This window comes from Nematostella vectensis, chromosome 12, assembly GCF_932526225.1.
Source record: "Nematostella vectensis chromosome 12, jaNemVect1.1, whole genome shotgun sequence".
NCBI classification, from domain to species: domain Eukaryota; kingdom Metazoa; phylum Cnidaria; class Anthozoa; order Actiniaria; family Edwardsiidae; genus Nematostella; species Nematostella vectensis.
In genome coordinates this window covers 3,002,219-3,009,935 of record NC_064045.1, presented here as the reverse complement: position 1 = coordinate 3,009,935, position 7,717 = coordinate 3,002,219, and positions in this window count along the sequence as shown.

Sequence of the window (7,717 nt, the reverse complement as noted above, 5' to 3'; positions counted from 1 at the left end):
CAACTAGAAAATCAAAGTAGCAAGTTAGTATTCTGGTTTTGGTTCAACTAAATTACCAGTTTGAATGAATGATCATCAGTTAAGACAAAGTGACAGAAAATCGTTCAAACAGCGCGAATTGTTTTGGATTGAATAAACTTACCGTCGTGTAACCAAGTCATTTTCCTGACAGAGATAGTGAGAGCAACTAAAATTCTATTTTCCTGATGAATATGCCGTGAGATGCAACCGTGCTTGAGTAAGTTTGGCGTCCATCTTCCTAAGGACATTCCTGTGTATGGTATGCAGATATTTTTCAAGTATGGGCCTATTTAAGAAACATCTGACTGAGCTTCGTGGCTTTTCAATATATCCTTGAAACTCGGTAAGTCCGGCAGAATTCTTTTACCCCTCCCACCTCCCCTTTCGCTGGCTCCGTTATAATAATAAAAATTTACCCTATCAAAAAGATGTCTTCTTTGGTGGGTCACGTTCCCATCCCCTCTCATTTCTTTTTTCTTTAATCTTTAATCTTTAATAGTTATACTCCTAAAAAACAGTTAAGACTATACTAGGAGTTGAAAAAGAAAATACAATATATAAATACAAAAGAAAAATATAATAATAATAATTATCGGCCATCGGAAAAATAATTTAGGTTAAATTGAAAATGAAGCATAAATATATATTACTTGAAAATTATTGAAATTAGATATTTGATAAAATTAAATAATTAATTATATATACATGAAATTAAAGTTATCATCAATAGAGTGAATGCCATAAATGCATGAAACAGCCAACCAACAAGAATCAACCCAAGCGCGAAACAAAGAATCTTTGCCTCACCCTTGAGCCAACTCCCGCTAGTTTGGCAGCCGCTCCATGCATCCATGGCATGCACCCTAAAGATCAGAAACTAGTAAAAAATATGTTAATTGTTAATGTAAATGTTAAATAAAAATAAATATATCTTTTCATGCATATATATATCAATAGGTATTATTAATTGGTTTGGACTTTTAATAATAAACTGTCCTTGAACTTAGCTAACGAATCTGGGATTGTAGATAAATTTATACTGTTCCAAGTTCTTATAGTTCTTGGGTAAAATGAATATTTATAAGTGTCATTCAATGTTACAAGTTGATGGAAGGGCGCGCAGTTGGGTTGTCTTGAGACTCTTGTGATAGGTGTTACTTCGGGTGGAAAAGATATACCAACAAGGCCATTGTAGATTTTATAGAACATATGTGCTTGATTTAATTGCCTACGTTGTTCCAAGGATTCCCATCCTAGTGAGTTGATCATAGGAGAAACACTACTATAGCGTGAGTAATCATTGAAAACAAATCTTGCTGCACGTCGTTGAATCATCTCAATCTTGTTTATATTACATTGTGTATATGGATTCCATGCACTGGTGGCATATTCTAATTTAGGACGAACAAGTGTTCTATAGGCAGAGTCCTTTACTTCAGGAGAACAACCAGATAGAATGCGTTTCAAAAGGCCAAGGGTAGAATTTGCCTTTTTGCAGATGTTATCACAGTGTTCGTTCCATGATAGATTATCAGCGATGGTTACTCCTAAGTAGGGGGTAGAAGATGCTTGGGTTATACATTTTCCATCCATGGAGTAAGTAAACTTAACAGGTATTTTCTTTCGAGTAATTCCTAAATGATAACATTTAGAAACATTGAATTTAAGTTGCCAAGTTTTTGACCACACAGATAAACGATCGAGGTCTTGTTGTAAAGCTTGACAGTCCTGTAATGAAGCTACCTCTCTATATAATACACAGTCGTCTGCGAATAGACGAAGGTTAGATTGTATAGATGTTGAAATGTCATTAATAAACAATAGGAATAACACTGGGCCCAAAACAGAGCCCTGAGGCACGCCAGACACTACAGACTTGGATGAAGAAACAGTACCATTGACTGAAACACTTTGTTTGCGGTTTGATACAAATGCTTTGATCCAATTGAGCATATTACCTCTGATTCCATAAAAATCAAGTTTAATGAGCAGTCGTTGGTGCGGAACGGAATCAAAGGCCTTTGAGAAGTCTAATAATAAAACATCAGTTTGGCCACGAAAATTAATAGTTTTTGCCCAGTCATGAATTGCAGAGATTAGTTGAGTTTCACAGGAAAATTTTTCCCTAAATCCATGTTGTTGGTTGATAAGGATATTATGAGATGACAAGTGTTTGGCCATATGGCTGAGAATGATGTGTTCCATTATTTTACAGCAAATAGAAGTTAATGAAATGGGTCGATAATTGGCTGGCTCAGATTTCAAACCCTTCTTGTGAATCGCTGTGATTAAAGCATTTGACCATTCAGATGGAATCTTGTTGCAGTCAAAAGATTGTTGAAAAATGAATGCTAGCCAATGTGATATTGATTGGGAAACTTCTTTCAGAACATTTGCAGGAATTTCGTCGGGCCCGCATGCCTTCTTGGGATTTAATTCAGATAATTGCTTACAGACTCCTTCAGCAGAAATGTGAAGATCTGGAATTGATGAATATGGTGAATTTCCAAGAACAGGTGTTGGTAGTTGTTCTTGTGTAAATACTGAATGGAAAAAAGTATTAAGAGTTTCAGCTTTATGTGCGTCTGTCACAGAAACAGAGGAATCATTGTTCTTTAGAGGCGGGATGCCAATAGACTCTGATTTGCTACTCCTTACATAAGACCAAAACTTTTTGGGATTATCTTTTAAGCTATTGCCTATGATGTTATTAAGATAATCATTATGGGAGTCTTTGATGAGCTTTGAAACCAGATTACGCTGACGCTTGAAAGCCTCCCAGTGTTGTTGATTTTTGGACTTAATGGCTTTTTTATGCATACGATCTTTCTTGCGCATTTCTCTTTTGATGTTGGTATTAATCCATGGTAATTTATATTTTGGGCGTGAAGATTTTTGTGGAATAAACTGAGATATCCCAGTAGACAATGAGGTTTTAAACAGGACCCAGTTTTCTTCAACTGTTCTCTTTTCTGGATTTGTCGAGAAGAATGTAGTTGATGAGTCTGACATAAATTTACACAGATCAGGAAAGTTGGCTTTCTTGTATTGATAAACCTTGTGAGGAGGTTTTAGTGATCTAGAAGGCTTTAAGTTAACCTCAAAGATGACAGCAAGATGATCACTTAAGCCAGAAGCAGTAGAGGTATTAACAATAACATTCGGGTAGGTAGTTAATAACAGGTCCAAAGTCTTACCAGATGATGGTCTTGTGGTAGTTTTGACATGTTGCGAGAGAGAAAAATCATCAATGGTTTGAAGGAACTTTTGATGTAAGGAAGCTGTAGCTGGATTTGTTGGAGTTGGGACACTTGAGTTCCATTCAATGTCTCCAAGATTAAAATCTCCTCCAATGATGATGTTTGGGAAATTTTTAACTTTGTTGAAGACTCGTCTTATAGATTCATTCAGATTATCGATAGAATCAGAAGGTTGGTTTGGTGGCCTATAATAAGATGACATATATATTGATTTACGGTTTGCTAGCTTGAGGGAGGTCCAAACGATTTCACAGTTATCAACTTCAAAATCTGGCTCTTCGGTACAAACTAGATCTGATTTTATGGCTTGAAAGACACCGCCTCCAAATTTATTTCTGTCCCTTCGAAAAACTGAATAGTTCTGAGAGAAGATGGAGTAAGTTGAAATATCAGGGCACAGCTTCGATTCAGTTCCAAGGATAAAGTCAGGATCATGTAAGTTTATGAGAGCTTGGAATTTAGTAATATGATCAGTTCCCTTAAGACCGTTACAATTAAGAATCATGCCAGTTAGTTTTTCCTTTGACTGCTTTCTTGTATTACTTGAATTTCTTGAGCTGGAGTCGAGCGGGCTAGTTTCAGGTGATCTAATAGTAGAGCTACTAATATTCTGTGTATCTTGATGCAATGAGTCTAATGAAGAAAATGAATTTTGTAGCTCGATGGAGGATGATTCAAATAGTGAGCTTGAGAAACTTGGAAAGCCACAAGACACACATAACCACGTACAAGACGAAGCTGCGAGGGTATAGTATAAATCATCATTGATGGAACAGCATCTTGTGTGATACCATAAGTTACAATTGTCACACTGAATACCCTTTTGGTTGCTTTTAACTGGTTTGTTGCAAGAGCCACATGGAAATTTCCACTTGGGACCCGGGTTTAATTGAATATCGCCACCTAAGAGAAGTAAGCAAAGCAAGAGATGTTTGTGTTCACTTGAGCTTCGGCCGACGTTCATCTTATTTGCTCGTATATTGTGGCTGTAAAAGGCTTCAAGACCAGTTAATATCGACTCACTGTTCGCCAGGATGCAGTTCAGACCAAATCCATTTATCCCTGAAGTCAAATTTGGTGAATAGTGCAACTTTTGGTTGAATAAAATTGCAAGAAAAGCTATAAAGACAGGAGTGAGGAAATTGGCCGCCATCTTGGTCGACCGCTGACCAACATCCAACCGCTGACCAACATCCCGACCGCTGACCAACTTCCTGTGGGGGAAGGAAATGTTTCACAACATTTTCGCACAAGTGAATTGCTGCGATTGCAGCTATGGCATCTGAAATATCAGAGATACAAAGAAACATACAATTTTGAAAAAAGCATGCTAAAAGTGCTTGGAATTATTCGACGTTTGTTAAAACAAAACTGCAAAATTTTGGAAGGCTAGCTGGGAAACAATAGAGAATAATCTCTAATAACCTTTTTGAGGTTACACTTGTGGCACGTGGCAGGCACGTGGCGTTTGCTGTACGTGTGCTGGTAATACACGACTAACAGTGTAATGAAGAGGATCGTGTTTTAAATGCATAGGGTTGATATGACATAGAGCAGGATCTGATCCGAGTAGGTTAAGATAACCTCTTGAATCTTGTTGATTTGTTTGTTTGCTTCCGCGATCTGCTCCGTCAAACGAGAGTCATAGGTGAGGTAAACCTTATCCAGTTCTTTAGCCACTGATTGGTTGATGACCATTTGTGATGGCACATCAAGTGATTTGTGATGTAAGTCCGGTGTAAATCGATCCTGGAGGTGCCAATCTACGTACTGAAGTGACTGCTTAGCAAATATTGGCAAGTGAACATCGAGTCGTTCCGAACAGTCTGTTATTCCTGATTTCATCCCTTGAAAGGACACGTTGCATGGGAGTGTAAAGACCTGCAGAGGCCGTAGGTCCAGGGCTCCCTGCGTTGTTTGCAATGTGTTGTGGGTTGTTGAGAGATAGGTTCGTCCTCCCAATCCAATCAACGGGTGTAGCGTATCGCAGCTTGTTGGTAGAAAGTTCCTTGCATACTTGAGTTTAGTATGTTTGTTAAATGGAAGACCGAGCCATTCACTACTACCTATTTTATGTAGTATGTTGGTTTGGCATAGAAAAGCTTTGTCATTTTGAAAACATTTGGACAGGGCACTTTGCTTTACAATATATTTTTCCGAGGGGCATGTAATTAATGCAAGGTCATTTTTGCGAATTGGCCCCGAGACACATGATCCTGTTAGGTTGACAGTTAAAGGGCTAAGGTTTTCAACTGTGCAGAAGGAACCAGTATCCTTGACAACAGGAATTGTGATTAAAATGTGAAGGTTGATTTTATTCGCTCTGTGCTCTACTTCGACTGTTGGGGCTGCGATCAAATTTATACCGTGTGATAACGCGTCTGTTGTTAAAGCGAGATCGGGATCTTCACGAAAACGCCACTGAATGTGCGGAATGATAAACTGCGGAAATTCGAAAATGGAAATCAATTTTCGTGAGTTGATACGCATGACAGTGTCCACCGTACTCTGTATCTCAAAGGATCGCAGAAGATCACTCATTGCGCGGCTTGATTCCATCGTATATTTTGACAGAAATTCCATTAGAAGTTTGTCGTGACATCTTCTATGTCGTGACATAAGCACTAATTGTTTTTTTGCCAGGTTCTGAACGTCTGATCGACTTGTTACATATTGTGGGAGAGCCTATTTATCTTGGTGGACATTGTGTCTGTGAGTTTGAATAGATAAACGGTTTTACCGTTTACCGCTCTATTTAAATGTTGAGAAGTTTGTAGCGTGCTTGTCATACTACGCAAGGTCGCGCGCAAGTTTTTAACGTGGTTTTCTTCGCATTTCCCTAGTGCGCTCTTGTAAAGAAGTCGAAATAAACCGAAGAGACCAGCATAACATGCTGGGAGACGTTCCGGTCTCATAATAGTATAAATTGGATAGGAATGTGTTACACTCGATCAAGATAGAAAGAGACATTTGGCGTTGCATTGTATCGCGCGTAACAAAAACAGTAGATAGGAGGTGGTTATAAAACGTTGTATGAGCCTGTGAACACTTCGTTGACATGGTTCTTTTGGGACCTAGCGGAGATGTTCTAAGGTCTGCCGTAATATGTGCTAATTTGGTGTCGTCATAAAAAGTGAGCTGTCGGGGGTGATGGGAAACATAAAGCGCTGCAGGGTAAAAGGTCACTTGTTCGTTGAATTCGCCAAATTGTTGTGCATTTGAAAGCCGAATCACTATTGTGAAAATGAAGCAAGTAGCAAAAAGGCTCGGTGTTCCGTAAAACAACATACTCGGCATCTATTGGTCTGAAAGATAAATTCAAATAGAAAGCTAAATTTGGGTGATTACAATGGATTTATTTATATTGCATGTACTTGGCTACAATGATAAAACAGATTAATTAACTATCGAGTTCCCCTAAGTTTAGGCGCTCATACTGACAGAAGAAATTTAAAAGACTACGTATAGCCTTGAAATGCAGAAAAAAAACTAATTTTTTTATAAAAAGAAGATATATTGTAAGAGGAACGTCGATAATTACGAGAGATAAGAAGTGTGGTTTATGAATATAACTAGTGTAGACGGATGTATCCGTCGGCGATGGCGTCAAAATAATCTTCGACTGTGTCCAGTGTGAACGGGTAGTCATTGATTAATTGGTCCGGATCCACATCATCTTCTGAATCCGAATCCAGCTCCATCCCCGCGAAAATGGCGGCCGGAGGCTTCTCTTTCTCTTTGGCTCTTCTGTAGGGGGCTGTGACTGCTCCTTCCCTGCCTGAGGTTTCTGTTGGTCGGTTTTCTGCGTAACGACAACCGGAAGTAAAAAAAAAGTTTTAGTGTCGAACGTGACGTTCAACAAAATCTGTGTTTTAATAGTGTTGGCAAACGTTCGAGAAGAGCAAAGCAGAGAAAATAATTTAGAGTATTGCATCAAAAAGGGATTGCTGTCTTCAAAAGATTCGAGTGTGCTACCTACAAACAAAATTCGAAGGATTGCAATCTGAGTCCGTCTCTTCGCCTTCTCTGTTGTTCGTCTTGGCCGAGTCTATACTTCAGATTTAAAAATAAAAAATGCTGTCACCTGAATTCCGGACAATCTCGCTCCGCAAACTGATAATACTGAATTTGGGATCGTGAAAAAGTGTGAAATCCGTATCTACTACAGTTAGTAATGCGCCGTTGACAGCATCGCGGGTTTTCCACTGGAGAGTCTTGGTCAACTCGCGTTCGGATTGGATGGCCTAACAATGGCAGAGCGCGAAGTTTGCTCTCTTGGGTAGGGAGGGTAAAATAGTTTGCCCTAGTTCCCAGACCGGCCGAGCGCGACATTTTCCCACCTGGCAGTGAGGGTAATATAGTTTGGTCTCCTTCCCAGCGCGGTCAAGCGTAACTAATTGTCCAACGGCATCGGTCAAGGATAATTGTGGCTACTT